This window comes from Leucoraja erinacea, unplaced genomic scaffold (assembly GCF_028641065.1).
Source record: "Leucoraja erinacea ecotype New England unplaced genomic scaffold, Leri_hhj_1 Leri_75S, whole genome shotgun sequence".
Classification (NCBI taxonomy): Eukaryota; Metazoa; Chordata; class Chondrichthyes; order Rajiformes; family Rajidae; genus Leucoraja; species Leucoraja erinaceus.
In genome coordinates this window covers 299726-319501 of record NW_026576685.1, presented here as the reverse complement: position 1 = coordinate 319501, position 19776 = coordinate 299726, and the positions used below count along the sequence as shown (strand labels likewise).

The window sequence follows — 19776 nt, the reverse complement described above, 5'->3', positions numbered from 1 at the left end:
CTTGCCACAGAGCGGGCAGTTGAAGGGGCGCTGGTCGGTGTGGATTCGCCGGTGCCCCAGCAGGTGGTGAAGCCCTTACCACAGGACAGGCAGGGGAAGGGACGCTCACCACTGTGGGGACGTCGGTGCTGCCACAGGCTGGACATGCGGGTGACACACTCAGCGCATAGAAAGGCTCTCTCCGGTGTGTATCAACTCACCATCCTCCTCCCCCTTTCCCCACACCCCCCTCGACCCCCACCCCCTCCCCCACGTCCTCCCTCACTCCCTTCCCCAACCCCAACCCCCCCCCCCCCCCCACCCCTTCAAGCACGCGTTAGTAATGCCCTGTTTGCCAACATGTTGACCTGTGTTCCCCTCCTGCAGGGCTTAGGAGCCGTTGCTCTGGACAGAGAGACGGGGACGTGAGCGACCATTGAGGGCGGCCAGGGTGCCGGTGAGCCCCCCCCCCCCAATCTGCTCGGCGTGCGGGCTGAGATTCGGTGGAGGACCACATGACAGGCCACAATAAGGAGAAGCAATATGAGTGCAATGTGTGTGGCAAGGCCTGGCAGCAGCAGAGCAAGCTGAGGGTCCACCGGCGGGTGCACACGGGAGAACGCCCCTTCGACTGCTCGGAATGCGGCAAGAACTTCACCCGCTACGAGACCCTGCTGCGGCACAACCAGTTGCACTCCGGCGAGAAGCCCTTCACCTGCTCCCACTGCGGCAAGAGTTTCAAGACGTCGAATTATCTGAAGATCCACCGGCGAGTGCACACGGGCGAGAGGCCCTATGGCTGCTCCACGTGCGGCAAGAGCTTTTCCCAGTTATATGGGCTGCAGGAGCACCGGCGGGTGCACACGGGCGAGAAGCCCTATGGCTGCTCCACCTGCGGCAAGAGCTTTGCCCGGGCGACGGGGCTAATGCAGCACAGGCAGGTGCACAGCAGTGAGCGGCCCTTCCCCTGCTCTGACTGTGGCAAAGGCTTCAAGTCTTCCACGGACCTGTTGTTGCACAGGCGTCTGCACACCGGGGATCGGCCGTACACCTGCGGCGACTGCGGCAAAGGCTTTGCCCAGTCATCGGGGCTGTTGCGGCACCGGCGGGTGCACAGCAGTGAGCGGCCCTTCACCTGCTCCGACTGTGGCAAAGGCTTCAAGTCGTCCACGGACCTGAAGGTGCACAGGCGCCTGCACACCGGTGAGCGGCCCTGCAAATGCTCCGAATGCGGCAAAGGCTTCATGTGGTCTTCGGACCTGAAGGTGCACAGGCGCCTGCACACCGGTGAGCGGCCCTGCAAATGCTCCGAATGCGGCAAAGGCTTCATGTGGTCTTCGGACCTGAAGGTGCACAAGCGCCTGCACACCGGGGAGTGCCCCTACAACTGCAGCGTCTGCGGCACGGGCTTCACGTCGTCCTCGGACCTGAAGGTGCACAGGCGCCAGCACACTGGTGAGCGCCCCTACACCTGCAGCGACTGCGGCAAGGGCTTCACCCGCTCCGACAGCCTACTGGAGCACCAGCTCACCCACACCGGCGAGCACCCCTACACCTGCGACCAGTGCGGCAAGGGCTTCACCCTCCCTTCCAGGCTGCTGTCCCACCTGCGGGTGCACGCCGGCGACCGTCTCTTCCCCAGCCCGGTGTGCAGAGAGCGTTTTGCCACGACCTCCCACGCCCTGTCTCACCACCGCGTGCACACCAGTGGCCAACCCTACGACTGCCCGTACTGCAGTGAGGCGTTTGACAGCTCGCGGGGATTGCGGCATCACCGGCGTGCCCATGCCAGCGAGCGGCTGTTCCCACCGCTGCACGGGGGCTGTGAAAGCACCAGCAGTTACACACCAGAGAGAGACCCTTTGTGTGTGCTGAGTGTGGCAAGGTTTTCACCTGTATTTCAGCCTGTGGCAGCGCTGACGGGTGAAACCACCCACTCACCCCGCCCACTCCCCACTCACCCCTCCCCCCACTCAACCACTCAACCCCCTTTACCCACTCAGCCCCCCCACACCCCGGCAGAAAAACGGGAGCACACCGGGACATGTTGAATCAATTGTGATCTTATTGAATGACAATATTAGTTCAAGGGACCATTTGGAGGTAGAGTTCCTTTCACAGCTTGTGGGGAGTCTGGCCAGGGTTGAAGTTGCAGGGAGGGCAAGAGCGTTGAGAAGGAAGGGGTCGGGGATCATGCCAGTAACTCGATTACTCACCACTCCGGGCGCGGAGCCACAGCCTTGTGGCCGGGGAGGGAAGTTGCTCGGGTGCTTGCGAGCGGCTGCCAGGACCTCAGCGCCTTCTGCGGCCCGCTCACCACTGGCAGTGCTCTCCGTCTGAACACCTCTCTCAGCCGCTTCCCGCAAATCCTTAAATTCTGACTGCCGCTGGGAGCAGGACATGGCCTCACTTGCTGCGCTGGGTGATACTGCCCGGTCCGTGTCTTTCAATGCAGACCGGACAGTGAGGGGACCAGCTCAAGAGCAAAGGCCATAGAGCAGAGCGGGTCGGCGGGCGATGGATAACAGGATAGCGGGCAGTGGAGCTTACTCCTGTGTCAGCGCGAACAAGGGACCAATTGAGGTTATTCACGCTGACACAGGAGTAAGCTCCACTGCCCACTGTCATGTTATCCATCGCCCGCTGACCCGCTCTTGAGCTGGTTGCTTCCCGTAATTCAGATTCAATTTTTTTAATTTTACCCCTGGCCGGACTTCCCACACACTGTGAAAGGAACTCTCCCCCCCACCAGCGGCGCTGACCTTTTACAGCCGCTTCCCATCGTCCTTGATGTTGCTGTACTGAGGGATAGCCAAGTCTATCTTTCTTGGCTAACAACCTAACCTTCGGCCTCCAAGATGCAGGTACTATTATTTGAATGGTGGCCGATTAGGAAAAGGGGAGATGCAACGAGACCTGGGTGGCATGGTACACCTGTCATTAAAAGTAGGCATGCAGGTGCAGCAGGCAGTGAAGAAAGCGAATGGTATGTTGGCAATCATAGCAAAAGGATTTGAGTATAGGAGCAGGGAGGTTTTACTGCAGTTGTACAGGGTCTTGGTGAGACTACACCTGGAGTATTGCATACAGTTTTGGTCTCCTAATCTGAGGAAAGACATTCTTGCCAGAGAGGGAGTACAAAGAAGGCTCACCAGATTGATTCCTGGGATGTCAGGACTTTCATATGAAGAAAGACTGGATAGACTCGGCTTGTACTCGCTAGAATTTAGAAGATTGAGGGGGGGATTTTATAGAATCGTACAAAATTCTCAAGGGGTTGGACAGGCTAGATGCAGGACGATTGTTCCCGATGTTGGGGAAGTCCAGAACAAGGGGTCACAGTTTAAGGATAAGGGGGAAATCTTTTAGGACCGAGACGAGGAAAACATTTTTCACACGGAGAGTGGTGAATCTCTGGAATTCTCTGCCACAGAATGTAGTTGAGGCTAGTTCATTGGCTATATTTAAGGGGGAGTTAGATGTGGCCCTTGTGGCTAAAGGGATCAGGGGGTATGGAGAGAAGGCAGGTACAGGATACCGAGTTGGATGATCGGCCATGATCATATTGAATGGCGGTGCAGGCTCGAAGGGCTGAATGGCCTACTCCTGCACCTATTTTCTATGTTTCTACGTCTATGTTTCTATGTACATTGTCGTGCCTTAAATTTGGTTAAAAAATAGCGTCTTCATTGCTGGGAAATATGGTATTTAAAAACATATTGCTCAAATAAATCTACTTACCACATTATTTGTACACGAACTCCAGTCTTCTCTCTTTGTTTCTTAAGATAATGGCAGTCAATGTTTGAAAAACCCACCAAGAAACTTGCGTTGTGCATGCACATTAGGTTGCTGCGCATGCGCAGTACGCAGTCCACGGTGCAAAGAGGAATTTCAGCTGCCTTCAGCTCCCCTTGTCATGAAGGTTTGAAGCAGTGTCAACGGCACGTGAGCTGCACATACTTTTGCATATTACTTGTACTGCGCATGAAAGACACGGTAAATTATTACCATATAACCATATAACAATTACAGCACAGAAACATGCCATCTGGGCCCTTCTAGTCCGTGCCAAACATTTATTCTCCCCTAGTCCCATCTACCTGCACTCAGACCATAACCCTCCATTCCTTTCCCATCCATACACCTATCCAATTTATTTATAAATGATAAAATCAAATCTGCTTCCACCACTTCCACTGGAAGCTCATTCCACACAGCCACTACTCTCTGAGTAAAGAAGTTCCCCCTCTTGTTACCCCTAAATGTTTGTCCCTTAATTCTCAAATCATGTCCTCTTGTTTGAATCTTCTCTACTCTCAATGCAAAAAGCTTATCCATGTCAACTGTGTCTATCCCTCTCATAAATTTAAAGTCCTCTATCAAGTCCCCCCCCTTAACCTTCTGCGCTCCAAAGAATAAAGACCTATCTTGTTCAACCTTTCTCTGTAACTTTGGTGCTGAAACCCAGGCAACATTCTAGTAAATCTCATTTGTACTCTCTATTTTGTTGACATCTTTCCTATAATTTGGCGACCAAAATTGTATACCATACTCCAGAATTGGCCTCACCAATGCCTTGTACAATTTTAACATTACATCCCAACTTCTATACTCAATGCTCTGATATATAAAGGCCAGCACACCAAAAGCTTTCTTTACCACCCTTTCAACATGAGATTCCACCTTCAGGGAACTATGCACAGTTATTCATAGATCCCTCTGTTCAACTGCATTCCTCAATTCGCTACCATTTTCCATGTACGTCCTATTTTGATTTGCCCTGCCAAGATGTAGCAAGCACCTCACACTTATCAGCATTATAAGGGGTAAGAGCGTTGTAAAAACAAGCCTGAAGGCTTTGTGTCTCAATGCAAGGAGTATTCGTAATAAGGTGGGTGAGTTGAACGTGCAGATAGCCATTAATGATTATGATATAGTTGGGATCACGGAGACATGGCTCCAGGGTGACCAAGGCTGGGAGCTGAACATCCCGGGATATTCAATATTCAGGAGGGATAGAGAGAAAGGAAAAGGAGGTGGGGTAGTGTTGCTGGTTAGAGAGGAGATTAACGCAATAGAAAGGAAGGACATTAGTTTGGAGGATGTGTAATCGGTATGGGTAGAGCTGCGAAACAATAAGGGGCAGAAAACGCTGGTGGGTGTTGTGTACAGGCCACCTAACAGTAGTAGTGAAGTTGGGGATGGCATCAAACAGGAAATTAGAAATGCTTGCGACAAAGGCAAAGCAGTTATAATGGGTGACTTCAATCTACATATAGATTGGGTGAATCAAACTGGCAGGGGTGCTGAGGAAGAGGATTTCTTGGAATGTATACGGGATAGTTATCTAAACCAACATGTAGAGGAACCAACGAGAGAGCTGGCTATTTTAGACTGGGTATTGAGTAATGAGGAAGGGTTAGTTAGTAGTCTTGTTGTGCGTGGCCCCTTGGGCAAGAGTGACCATAATATGGTTGAGTTCTTCATTAGGATGGAGAGTGACATTGTTAATTCAGAAACAATGGTTTTGAACTTAAAGAAAGGTAACTTTGAGGGTATGAGACGTGAATTGGCCAAGATTGACTGGCAATTAATTCTAAAAGGGTTGACGGTGGATATGCAATGGAAGGCATTTAAAGACTGCATGGATGAACTACAAAAATTGTTCATCCCAGTTTGGCAAAAGAATAAATCAGGGAAGGTAGTGCATCCATGGATAACAAGGGAAATCAGGGATAGTATCAAAGCAAAGGATGATGCGTACAAACTAGCCAGGAAAAGCAGCATACCGGAGGACTGGGAGAAATTCAGAGACCAGCAGAGGAGGACGAAGGGCTTAATTAGAAAAGGAAAAATGGATTATGAAAGAAAACTGGCAGTGAACATAAAATCTGACTGCAAAAGTTTTTATAGATATGTGAAAAGAAAGAGATTAGTTAAAACAAATGTAGGTCCCTTGCAGTCAGAAACAGGTGAGTTGATCATGGGAAACCAGGATATGGCGGACCAATTGAATAACTACTTTGGTTCCGTCTTCACTAAGGAAGACATAAATGATCTGCCGGAAATAGCAGGGGCCCGCGAGGAATTGAGTGAAATCCAGGTTAGTCGGGAAGTGGTGTTGGGTAAATTGAATGGATTAAAGGCCGATAAATCCCCAGGGCCAGATAGGCTGCATCCCAGAGTACTTAAGGAAGTAGCTCCAGAAATAGTGGATGCATTAGTAATAATCTTTCAAAACTCCTTAGATTCTGGAGTAGTTCCAGAGGATTGGCGGGTAGCAAACGTAACCCCACTTTTTAAGAAGGGAGGGAGAGAGAAAACGGGGAATTACAGACCAGTTAGCCTAACATCGGTAGTGGGGAAACTGCTAGAGTCAGTTATTAAAGATGGGATAGCAGCACATTTAGAAAGTGGTGAAATCATTGGACAAAGTCAGCATGGATTTACGAAAGGTAAATCATGTCTGACGAATCTTATAGAATTTTTCGAGGATGTAACTAGTAGCGTGGATAGGGGAGAACCAGTGGATGTGGTGTATCTGGACTTCCAGAAGGCTTTCGACAAGGTCCCACATAAGAGATTAGTATACAAACTTAAAGCACATGGCATTGGGGGTTCAGTATTGATGTGGATAGAGAACTGGCTGGCAAACAGGAAGCAAAGAGTAGGAGTAAACGGGTCCTTTTCACAATGGCAGGCAGTGACTAGTGGGGTACCGCAAGGCTCAGTACTGGGACCCCAGCTATTTACAATATATATTAATGATCTGGATGAGGGAATTGAAGGCAATATCTCCAAGTTTGCGGATGACACTAAGCTGGGGGGCAGTGTTAGGTGTGAGGAGGATGCTAGGAGACTGCAAGGTGACTTGGATAGGCTGGGTGAGTGGGCAAATGTTTGGCAGATGCAGTTTAATGTGGATAAATGTGAGGTTATCCATTTTGGTGGCAAAAACGGGAAAGCAGATTATTATCTAAACGGTGGCCGATTGGGAAAGGGGGAGATGCAGCGAGACCTGGGTGTCATGGTACACCAGTCATTGAAGGTAGGCATGCAGGTGCAGCAGGCAGTAAAGAAAGCGAAAGGCATGTTGGCTTTCATAGCAAGAGGATTTGAGTATAGGAGCAGGGAGGTTCTACTGCAGTTGTATAGGGTCTTGGTGAGACCACACCTGGAGTATTGCGTGCAGTTTTGGTCTCCAAATCTGAGGAAGGACATTATTGCCATAGAGGGAGTGCAGAGACGGTTCACCAGACTGATTCCTGGGATGTCAGGACTGTCTTATGAAGAAAGACTGGATAGACTTGGTTTATACTCTCTAGAGTTTAGGAGATTGAGAGGGGATCTTATAGAAACTTACAAAATTCTTAAGGGGTTGGACAGGCTAGATGCAGGAAGATTGTTTCCGATGTTGGGGAAGTCCAGGACAAGGGGTCACAGCTTAAGGATAAGGGGGAAATCCTTTAAAACCGAGATGAGGAGAACTTTTTTCACACAGAGAGTGGTGAATCTCTGGAACTCTCTGCCACAGAGGGTAGTTGAGGCCAGTTCATTGGCTATATTTAAGAGGGAGTTAGATGTGGCCCTTGTGGCCAAGGGGATCAGAGGGTATGGAGAGAAGGCAGGTACGGGATACTGAGTTGGATGATCAGCCATGATCATATTAAATGGCGGTGCAGGCTCGAAGTGCCGAATGGCCTACTCCTGCACCTAATTTCTATGTTTCTATGTTTCTATTAAACTCCATCTGCCATCTTTCAGCCCACTCTTCCAAATGGCATAAATCTCTCTGTAGACTTCAAATCTACTTCATTATCCACAACACCACCTATCTTAGTATCATCTGCATACTTACTAATCCAATTTACCACACCATCATCCAGATCATTGATGTATATGACAATCAACAGTGGACCCAATACAGATCCCTGAGGCGCCCCACTAGTCACCAGCCTCCAACCTGACAAACAGCCATCCACCATTACTCTCTGGTATCTCCCATTCAGCAACTGTTGAATACATCTTGCTACTCCACCATTAATACCCAACAATTGAACTAAAGTCCATATAGACAACATCCCCTGCTTTACCCTCATCAATTTCCATAGTAACCTCTTCAAAAAATTCAAGAAGATTAGTCAAATTTGTTCCCAATCAGACCCTGTTTATCCAGATTATGCCTACCTAAGAGATCGATCTCGTGCCTGCTCAGAGCATTGCGTACAAGAGTAGTTAGGACGTAATGTTGGAGCTGCTGTACAAAAGATGTTGGTGTGTGTGTGTGGGGCAATACTTGGATGTGAGTGTTGTGTGCTGCTATTCTGGTCACCCAACTACAAGTAGAAACATATAAAATTATAAAAGGACTTGACAAGCTAGATGCAGGAAAAATGTTCCCAATGTTGGGCGAGTCCAGAACCAGGGGCCACAGTCTTCTAATAAAGGGGAGGCCATTTAAGATATGAGAACAAACGTTTTCACCCAGAGAGTTGTGATTTTGTGGAATTCCCTGCCACAGACGGGAGGCAAATCACTGGATGGATTTAAGAGAGAGTTAGATAGAGTTCTAGGGGCTAGTGGAATCAAGGGATATGTGGAGAAGGCAGGCACGGGTTATTGATTGGGGGTGATCAGCCATGATCACAATGAATGGTGGTGCTGGCTCGAAGGGCCGAATGGCCTTCTGCTGCACCTAATTTCTATGTTTCTATGTAAGCATTCATTGTTAGAAGCAGTGAGTGGCGAAAAGATTCACAAGGGTGTTTATTGGTGCTGCAGTGAGTGAGTGCTTGTGTTATAAGGAAAGACTTGATCTGCTGGGACTTCGCTCCCCAAACCGGACCAAAGGAAGCTGAAGGGTGAGTGGGTGGGTGACCTTTTAGAAGTATAGATTTAAAACTAGACTAAATGGGACCCAATGGGGCCCAGTCACACTGGAGGCCTGGTCCCCCAATGCAACCCATTCCCCAATGCAATATTTCACCACTCACCTGTTCCCCCAACGCAACAGCGGGAGCGTGTAAGTGAGGGGGGTTGTGAGGGAGGGGGTTGTGGGGGAAAGGGGTGTGGGGAAGGGTGGGTAGTGTGGGGGGAGGGTTTAGGGGAGGGGGGTGTAGGGGAGGGTGTGTGTGTGGGGAGGGGGGGGGTGTCGGGGAAGGGGGGGGGGGATGTAGGGGGGGGTGTGGTGTGTAGGGGAGGGGGTTGGAGTGGAGGGGGTGAGTGGGCTCAACCGGTTCCCATGTCAAAGTTTATTTCTTAAAAAGCAGATAGCCACAAAAACTCTTAAAGGTAAACCGTGGCAATCTTTAATTGATTCGTCAGACGGGAGTGGCAAAGATCTACAATGAGTATAAACGTTGCTCAGTGCTTCTCCGGCTCCACTAACAGAACAAATGAGAGTTAGAACATTTTCCTTATCAGTAAAACACTCCTACCAAGTATCAATATGGCATGCCTGAAAGATTCAGTAGCCTTTCAGAATATAAGAAAAGTTGGGTCCAAATCAAGCTCATCCAATAACAAGTTATTACTTATCCCTGGAGCGTCAGCTATTTTTTTCAATCTTGGCTTCTTTATGGCCTTGAATGAAGCTCATGTTATTATTGCAGGCTTCCATCTTAATGTCTTTATTGAAAAGCCAACCTGTCCTCCATATTGTGTTCCATATAATTTAAAAAGTCATTCAGACTTGGCACCGAGCCTTTCTTTTGTTTTACTAGACCATGCCTTTGTGGAAGAACGACTCCATTTTAGATTTGCCTATTAGATCTGACTATTCTTTCATTCCCTCCTTTTTATCAAACGTGATAACATTCACGGTTCTTGGTAGGTACACACAATGGTCGCAAGCATGAGAGCAATGATTAGCAGAATGATAGAGCCATAATGTATCACAGTACCCCAAAGTCCACCAAACCAAAGGTATGGCTACCAGTTCAATAGTACCCCAAAGTCCATCAAGCCAATGGTATGGCAACCAATTCTCACTCTCATCATTGACAACCATCCTGATGAAGCTTGTTTAGGGTTAATGGATCCGGTTCCACCTGTAGGCGGTGTAATCCTTTCAGCCGATATTGGGGTTGTGCCGTAAAGTTTGCATCTGCCCGAGGGAGTTTGCAGTCTCTTTGTAGATCGTTACACTGGGGAGGTGCTTCCCTTCCCCCCCCCCCCCCCTATGGTGGGGTTCATCCCCTTGATCTAGACGCTAGCGTATCCATGGGTTTGGACAGCATCTTCTCCCAGTAGGTTTGGGTGGCCTGCTTTCACATCAACATGTAGAAGTGGCTGCTGGACTGGAAGCCAAAGACAAAGCCAGCGTAGATTGTGGTCTGTGTTGACGTAGAAGTTGCCACTGAAGTTGATGGTGTTGAACTCCGCAAATCCGACAGCAAAGCCAGGGTCAGAGTTGGTGGTCTGCAGTAACTCCCTGCCCTTGTTGCACACTACCCAGTTTGGAATGATCTGCATCGTTCCCATTGTCACTTCTTCAGGTCAGTCTCACTGATGGCGCTGTTCTCGGGGCACACGTCATAGATATCTGCAATGTTGTTGTCAAAGTGGTTCTTGCAGGTGTCTCCTCTGCAGTCACCAACGGCATCGATCTGGTCAGGGTTGTGACCAAAACGGCAATTGTCCTTCTCATCAGACACGCCATCATTGCCATCCTCATCAATGTCCTGATTGTCATCACACTGATTACCCGCCAGGTCTGAGTCATTGTCTTCCTGGATAGGGTTATGCATAATCACTTTCAAGAGGCCCATCTGTTTCAAAATGTTCAGCTTCTCTCTCTCTAGGCGCTTGGTCATACGATAGAGCTCAAAATGCTTCAAGATTGTTAATCAAATGTAGTTTGTCTTTCCGAAGTTGTGACCAAAAGCTTTGCACTTCCTCCTGATCTGTAAAGACGTTCTTTCTTCTGTATGGATCAGCTTTACTTGGCGCCGCAGGTAGCGATCAATCAGAAGCACCTTGTTACATCCTGGGTGGGGGCAAGGTCTTTCATGCACCTCTTCATGCTGCTCTTTCATGTGTTTCTTAAGTCAGTCAACTCCTCTGTAACCAGCACAGCAACCCTTACACTAACATCGATACAGGGTGAGGAAATCTTTCCTTTCCAATATCGACTTTGATTTCCGGCCACGTTTTTATCCAGTTTGTTTCTTCACGTCCTTAATATTTCACTTCTTAACTGGTAACTTAGAAACATAGAAAATAGGTGCAGGAGTAGGCCATTCGGCCCTTCGAGCCTGCACCGCCATTCAGTATGATCATTGCTGATCATCCAACTCAGTATCCCGTACCTGCCTTCTCTCCAGACCCCTTGATTTCTTCAGCCACAAGGGCCACATCTAACTCCATCTTAAATATAGCCAATGAACTGGCCTCAACTACATTCTGTGGCAGAGCATTCAAGAGATTCACAACACTCTGTGTAAAAAATGTTTTTCTCATCTCAGTCCTAAAAGATTTCCCATTTATCCTTAAACTGTGACCCCTTGTTCTGGACTTCCCCAACATCGGGAACAATCTTCCTGCACCTAGCTTGTCCAACCCCTTAAGAATTTTGTAAGTTTCTATAAGATCCCCCCTCAATCTTCTAAATTCTAGCGATAACAAGCCGAGTCTATCCATTCTTTCTTCATATGAAAGTCCTGACATCCCAGGAATCAGTCTGGTGAACCTTCTCTGTATTCCCTCTATGGCAAGGATGTCCTTCCTCAGATTAGGAGACCAAAACTGTACGCAATACTCCAGGTGTGGTCTCACCAAGACCCTGTACAACTGCAATAGAACCTCCCTGCTCCTATACTCAAATCCCTTTGCTATGAAAGCTAACATACTATTCGCTTTCTTCACTGCCTGCTGCACCTGTATGCCTACTTTCAATGACGGGTGTACCATGACACCCAGGTCTCGTTGCATCTCCCCTTTTCCTAATCGGCCACCATTGAGATAATAGTCTACTTTCCTGTTTTTGCCACCAAAGTAGATAACCTCACATTTATCCACATTATACTGCATCTGACATGCATTTGCCCACTCACCCAGTCTATCCAAGTCACCTTGCAGCCTCCTAGCATCCTCCTCACGGCTAACACCGACCCCCAGCTTCTTGTCATCCGCAAACTTACAGAGTTGACGTGGAAAAGCTTTTCCCACTGAGAGTAGGGAAGATTCAAACAAGGGGACATGACTTGAGAATTAAGGACTGAAGTTTAGGGGTAACATGAGGGGGAACTTCTTTACTCAGAGAGTGGTAGCTGTGTGGAATGAGCTTCCAGTGAAGGTGGTGGAGGCAGGTCCGTTTTTATCATTTAAAAATAAATTGGATAGTTATATGGACGGGAAGGAAATGGAGGGTTATGGTCTGAGCGCAGGTATATGGGACTAGGGGAGAATACGTGTTCGGCACGAACTAGAAGGGTCGAGATGGCCTGTTTCCGTGCTGTAATTGTTATATATAGATGTTGCATTCAATTCCCTCGTCCAAATCATTAATATATATTGTAAATAGCTGGGGTCCCAGCACTGAGCCTTGTGGTACCCCACTAGTCACTGCCTGCCATTCTGAAAAGGACCCGTTTACTCCTACTCTTTGCTTCCTGTCTGCCAGCCAGTTCTCTACCACATCAATACTGAAACCCCCAATACCGTGTGCTTTAAGTTTGTATACTAATCTCTTATGTGGGACCTTGTCGAAAGCCCTCTGAAAGTCCAGATATAACACATCCACTGGTTCTCCCTTATCCACTCTACTAATTACATCCTCGAACAATTCTATAAGATTTGTCAGACATGATTTACCTTTCATAAATCCATGCTGACTTTGTCCAATGATTTCACCACTTTCCAAATGTGCTGCTACCCCATCTTTAATAACTGACTCTAGCAGTTTCCCTACCGATGTCAGACTAACTGGTCAGTAATTCCCCGTTTTCTCTCTCCCTCTCTTTAAAAAAAAAATGGGGTTACATTAGCTATCCTCCAATCCTCAGGAACTACGCCAGAATCTAAAGAGTTTTGAAAAATTATTACTAATGCATCCACTATTTCTGGGGCTACTTTCTTAAGTACTCTGGGATACAGCCTATCTGGCCCTGGGGATTTATCGGCCTTTAATCTATTCAATTTACCTAACACCACTTCCCGGCTAACATGGATTTCAACTGAGTTCCTCCATCTCATTTGACCCCTGGTCCCTGCTATTTCTGGCAGATTATTTAAGTCTTCCTTAGTGAAGACAGAACCAAAGTAGTTCTTCAATTGGTCTGCCATGTCCTTGTTCCCCATCATCAATTCACCTGTTTCTGACTGCAAGGGATCTACATTTGTTTTAACTAATCTTTTCTCTTCGCATATCTATAAATACTTTTGCAGTCAGTTTTTATGTTCCCTGCCAGTTTTCTTTCATAATCTATTTTCCCTTTCATAATTAAGCCCTTTGTCCTCCTCAGCTGGACTGAATTTCTGCCTGTCCTCTGGTAGGCTGCTTTTTCTGGCTAATTTGTATGCTTCATCTTTTGTTTTGATACTATCCCTGATTTCCCTTGTTATTCACAGATGCACTACCTTGCCTGATTTATTATTTTGCCAAACTGGGATGAACAATTATTGTAGTTCATCCATGCAGTCTTTCAATGCCTTCCATTGCATATCCACCGTCAACCCTTTAAGAATCATTTGGCAGTCTATCTTGGCCAATTCACGTCTCATACCCTTAAAGTTACCTTTCTTTAAGTTCAGAACCCTTATTTCTGAATTAATTATGTCACTCTTCATCCTAATGAAAACTCAACAATATTATAGTCACTCTTGCCCAAGGGGCCACACACAACAAGACTGCTAACTAACCTTTCCTCATTACTCAATACCCAGTCTAAAATAGCCTGCTCTCGCATTGGTTCCTCTACATGTTGGTTTAGAAAACTATCCTGCATACATTCCAAGAAATCCTCTTCCTCAGCACCCCTGCCAATTTGATTCACCCAATCTATATGTAGATTGAAGTCACCCATTATAATTGTTTTACCTTTGTTGCACACATTTCTAATTTCCTGTTTGATGCCATCCCCGACTACACTACTACTGTTAGGTGGCCTGTACACAACTCCCACTAGTGTTTTCTGCCCCTTGGTGTTTCGCAGCTCTACCCATATCGATTCCACATCCTCCAAGCTAACGTCCTTCCTTTCTATTGCGTTAATCTCCTCTCTAACCAGCAATGCTACCCCACCTCCTTTTCCTTTCTGTCTATCCCTCCTGAATATTGAATATCCCTGGATGTTCAGCTCCCAGCCTTGGTCACCCTGGAGCCATGTCTCTGTGATCCTAACTATATCATAGTCATTAATAGCTATCTGCACATTCAACTCATCCACCTTATTACGAATGCTCTTTGCATTGAGACACAAAGCCTTCAGGCTTGTTTTTACAACACTTACCCGTTATGCAATTATGTTGAAAAGTGGTCCTTTTTGATTTTTGTCCTGGATTTGTCTATCTGCCACTTTTATTTTTCACCTTGCTGCCTATTGCTTCTACCCTCATTTTACACCCCTCTGTCTCCGCTCACACTTACTCTTACTTGAATGTTCTGGAACTGGTGTGCCATAATGCTGAGAACTATATTTTCCACACTAACCTTTCCTTTGCTCTTGAAGATTCGAAGTACCTATTCAACTCTTCTGCCATTTCCGTGTTGCCCATAATAATTTCACCCGTGTCTGCCTTCAAGGGACCCACATTTGACTTTGCTACTCTTTTTCCCTTAACATATCTAAAGAAGCTTTTACTGTCCTTTATATTCCTGGCCAGCTTCCCTTCGTACTTCATCTTTTCAGCCCATATTGCCAGTTTTGTTTCCTTCTGTTGTCCTATGAAAGTTTCCCAATCCTCTGGCTTCCGGCTACTCTTTGCTGTGTTATACATCTTTTCTTTTAGTTTTATTCTATCCCTAACGTCTCTTGTCAGCCACGGTTACCTCCTACTCCCCTTAGAATCTTTCTTCCTTTTTGGAATGAAATGATCCTGTGTCTTCCGGATTATGCCCAGAAATTCCTGCCATTGCTGTTCCACCGTCACTCCTGCTAGGATCCCTTTCTAGTCCACCTTGGCCAGCTTCCCTGTCATGCCTTCATAGCCCCCTTTGTTCAACTGCATCACTACCACTTCCGATTTAACGTTCTTCTCAAATTGCAGATTAAAACTAATCATGTTATGATCACTACCTTTGAGCGGTTCCTTTACCTCGAGTTCCCTTTATCATATCTGGTTCATTTGACAACATTAAATCCAGAATTGCCTTTTCTCTGGTCGGCTCCATTACAAGCTGCTGTAAGAATCCATCTCGGAGGCATTCTACAAACTCTCTTTCTTGGGGTCCTGAACCAACCCGTTTCTCCCAATCTACCTGCATATTGAAATCCCCCATCACCACAGTGGCATTACCTTTGTTACATGCAGTTACACTCCTGCTGCAACTTACATCCTAGCTGACAAGGGAAGTCAAGGACAGTATAAAAATAAAAGATAAGAAGTATAACATAGCAAAGATGAGCAGGAAGTCAGAGGATTGAGCAACTTATAAAGAGCAACAGAAGATAACAAAAAAGGCAATACGGGGAGAAAAGATGAAGTAGATTCAAGATTCAAGATTCAAGATTCAATTTAATTGTCATTTGGACCCCTTGAGGTCCAAACGAAATGCCCTTTCTGCAGCCATACATTACAAACAAATAGACCCAAGACACAACATAATTTACATAAACATCGCTGTGATGGAAGGCCAAAAAAACTTATCTCTCCACTGCACTTTCCCCCCCCCCCCCCTGATGTCAGAGTCAAAGTCAAAGCCCCCAGCTGGCGATGGCGATTGTCCCGCGGCCATAAAAGCCACGCCGGGTGGTGCGAGGTCGCACACCGGGTCTTGGTGTTAGAGCCCCCGGCGTGCGCTCGCAGAGTCCCGCGGCCATTCCAAGCCGCGCGGGGCGGTGATGTCAGGCCCCGCTCCAGGAGCTCTTCGACCCCGCAACTCGGGCGGGAGAAGTCGCCGCGGGCTCCCGGTGCCGCCGTCCGCCAGACCCGCAGTTGCAACCTCCGAATCTCCGGAGGTCGGGCCGCAGCAGCAGCAGCGCTCCACCACCGCTCTGGACTCGGCCAGCTCCGCGACGGTGACGGTGAGTCGTCGGCACCAGAGTCCCCGGTCTTCTCCTGTTGGAGGCCGCTCCTCGTTGCAGCCCCAACGACAACGGAGACCCGACAAGAAAAGGTCGGGTCTCCCGTGCAGGGAGAGATTTTAAAAGTTACCCCCTCCCTCCCACCCCACCCCCACCCCCCACACACAGGATCGGTCCGAGTTAGCATGGATTTACGAAGGGGCAATCATGCTTGACTAATCCTCTGGAATTTTTTGAGGATGTAACTGGGAAAATGAACAAGGGAGAGCCAATAGATGTAGTGTACCTGGACTTTCAGAAAGCATTTGATAAGGTCCCACATAGGAGATTAGTGAGCAAAATTAGAGCACATGGTATTTGGGGTAGAGTGCTGACAGAAAATTGGTTGGCAGACTGGAAACAAAGAGTAGCGATTAACGGGTCCCTTTCAGAATGGCAGGCAATGATTAGTGGGGTACCGCAAGACTCAGTGCTGGGACCGCAGCTATTTACAATATACATTGATGATTCAGATGAGGGGATTGGGGGTAACATTAGCAAATTTGCAGAACACAAAGCTGGGTGACAGTGTGAGCTGTGAGGATGCCATGAGGATGCAGGGCGACTTGGACAGGTATGGTGAGTGGGCAGATACATAGCAGATGCAGTTTAATGTGGATAACTGAGGTTATCCACTTTGGTGACAAAAACAGGAAGGCAGATTATTTTCTGAATGGCATTATATTAGGAAACATAGAAACATAGAAATTAGGTGCAGGAGTAGGCCATTCGGCCCTTCGAGCCTGCACCGCCATTCAATATGATCATGGCTGATCATCCAACTCAGTATCCCGTGCCTGCCTTCTCTCCATACCCTCTGATCCTCTAAGCCACAAGGGCCACATCTAACTCCCTCTTAAATATAGCCAATGAACTGGCCTTGACTACCCTCTGCGGCTGAGAGTTCCAGAGATTCACGACTCTCTGTGTGAAAAAAGTTCTTCTCATCTCGGTCTGGTGAACCTTCTCTGCACACCCTCTATGGCAATAATGTCCTTCCTCAGATTTGGAGACCAAAACTGTACGCAATACTCCAGGTGTGGTCTCACCAAGACCCTGTACAACTGCAGTAGAACCTCCCTGCTCCTGTACTCAAATCCTTTTGCTATGAAAGCTAACATACCATTCGCTTTCTTCACTGCCTGCTGCACCTGCATGCCTACTTTCAATGACTGGTGTACCATGACACCCAGGTCTCGCTGCATCTCCCCTTTTCCTAGTCTGCCACCATTTAGATAATAGTCTGCTTTCCTGTTTTTGCCACCAAAATGGATAACCTCACATTTATCCATAATATACTGCATCTGCCAAACATTTGCCCACTCACCCAGCCTATCCAAGTCACCTTGCAGTCTCCTAGCATCCTCCTCACAGCTAACACTGCCCCCCAGCTTAGTGTCATCCGCAAACTTGGAGATATTGCCTTCAATTCCCTCATCCAGATCATTAATATATATTGCGAATAGCTGGGGTCCCAGCACTGAGCCTTGCGGTACCCCACTAGTCACTGCCTGCCATTGTGAAAAGGACCCGTTTACTCCTACTTTTTGCTTCCCGTTTGCCAGCCAGTTCTCTATCCACATCAATACTGAACCCCCAATGCCGTGTACTTTAACGGAGAAGTACAATAAGATCTGGGTGTCCTAGTTCATCAGTCACTGTCGGTACAACAGCAGGCAGTGAAGAAAGCTAATGGCATGTTGGCCCTCATAACAAGAGGAGTTGAGTATAGGAGCAAAAATGTCCTTCTGCAATTGTACAGGGCCATAGATACCATACCTGGAGTATTGTATTCAGTTTTTGTCTCCAAATCTGAGGAAGGACATTCTTGCTATTGAGGGTGTCCAGAGTAGGTTCACGAGGTTATTTCTCGGGATGGCGAAACTGTCATATGTTGAAAGAATGGAGCGACTGGGCTTGTATATACTAGAATTTAGAAGGATGAGAGGGTATCTTTTTGAAACATATAAGATTATTAGGGGATTAGACACGCTAGAGGAAGAAAACATGTTCCCAATATTGGGGGAGTCCAGAACCAGGGGACACAATATACTGAAGGTACACAAAAATGCTGGAGAAACTCAGCGGGTGCAGCAGTGAAGGAAATGGAGCGAAGGAAATGGGCAACGTTTCTGGTCGAAACCCTTCTTCAGACTGATGGGGGGCGGGGAGAAGAAATGAAAAAGGAGGAGGAGCCCGAAGGCTGGGGGATGGGAGGAGATAGCAGGAGGGCTGGGGAAGGGGAGGAGACAGCAAGGACTAACAAAATTGGGAGAATTCAATGTTCATGCCCCAGGATGCAGACTCCCCAAGCGGAATATGAGGTGCTGTTCCTCCAATTTCCGGTGTTGCTCGCTCTGGCCATGGAGGAGACCCAGGATAGAGAGTTCGGATACGGAGTGGGAGGGGGAGTTTAAGTGCTGAGCCACTGGGAGGTCAGGTTGCATATTGCGGACCGAGCGGAGTTGTTCGGCGAAACGATCGCCCAACCTCCGCTTGGTCTCACCGATATAGATCTGCTGACATCTAGAGCAGCGGATGCAATAGATGAGGTTGGAAGAGATGCAGGTAAACGTCTGTCTCACCTGGAACGACTGTTTGGGTCCTTAAATGGAGTCGAGGAGGGAGGTAAAGCGACAAGTGTAGCATCTCTTGCAGATGCCCTGGTGTGGGACGCCTCATCCTGGGAGCAGATGCGGCATAGACAGAGGAATTGGGAGTAGGGGATGGAGTCCTTGCAGGAAGCAGGGTGGGAAGAAGTGTTGTCCAGATAGCTATGGGAGTCAGTAGGTTTATAGTGGATGTCGGTCAGAAGTCTACCACCTGCGATGGAGATAGTGAGGTCAAGGAATGGTAGGGAAGTGTCGGAAATGGTCCAGGTGTATTTGAGTGCCGAATGGAAGTTAATTGGTGAAGTGGATGAAGTCAGTCAGTGGTGTGTGGGTGCAGGAGGTGGCACCAAAGCAGTCGTTGATGTAGCGGAGGTAGAGGTCGGGGATTGGGCCCAGGTACGTATTGAACAAGGATTGCTCGACGTAACCGACAAAGAGGCAGGAGTAGCGGGGCCCATGCATGTGCCCATAGCTACGCCTTGTATTTGGAGGAAATGGGAGGAGTGCAGATGGAACTGCAGATGTTGGTTCATACACAAAAAGACACAAAATGCTAGAGGCAGCATCTGTGGAGAACATGGATAGGTGACATTTTACAGAGTGCTGGAGTAACTCAGTGGGACGGACATGGATATGCGATGTTTCAGGTCTGAAGAAGGTGCCATTACCCAAAAGACATTCCCTATCCATGTTCTCCACAGGCAGACACAAAATGCTGGTGTAACTCAGCGGGACAGGCGGCATCTCTGGAGAGAAGGAACCTTCTTCAGACTGAGTAACAGGAGAGGGAGACACAGAAATAAGGAAGTGTAAGGTGTTACTCCAGCACTCTATTATCTGTATGGTGTCAGGTTAGGAAAATGGGAAGTACAACAAGACCTGGGAGTCCTTGTACATTAGTCACTGAAAGTAAACATGCAGATACAGCAGGCAATGAAGAAAGCTAATGGCATGTTGAG

At 47.7% G+C, this 19776-nt stretch overlaps 1 pseudogene; it reads left to right on the top strand.

Moving 5' to 3' along the window:
• Window positions 1–19776, top strand: part of LOC129694694 (zinc finger protein 721-like) — a 57761-nt pseudogene that overhangs the window by 19233 nt on the left and 18752 nt on the right.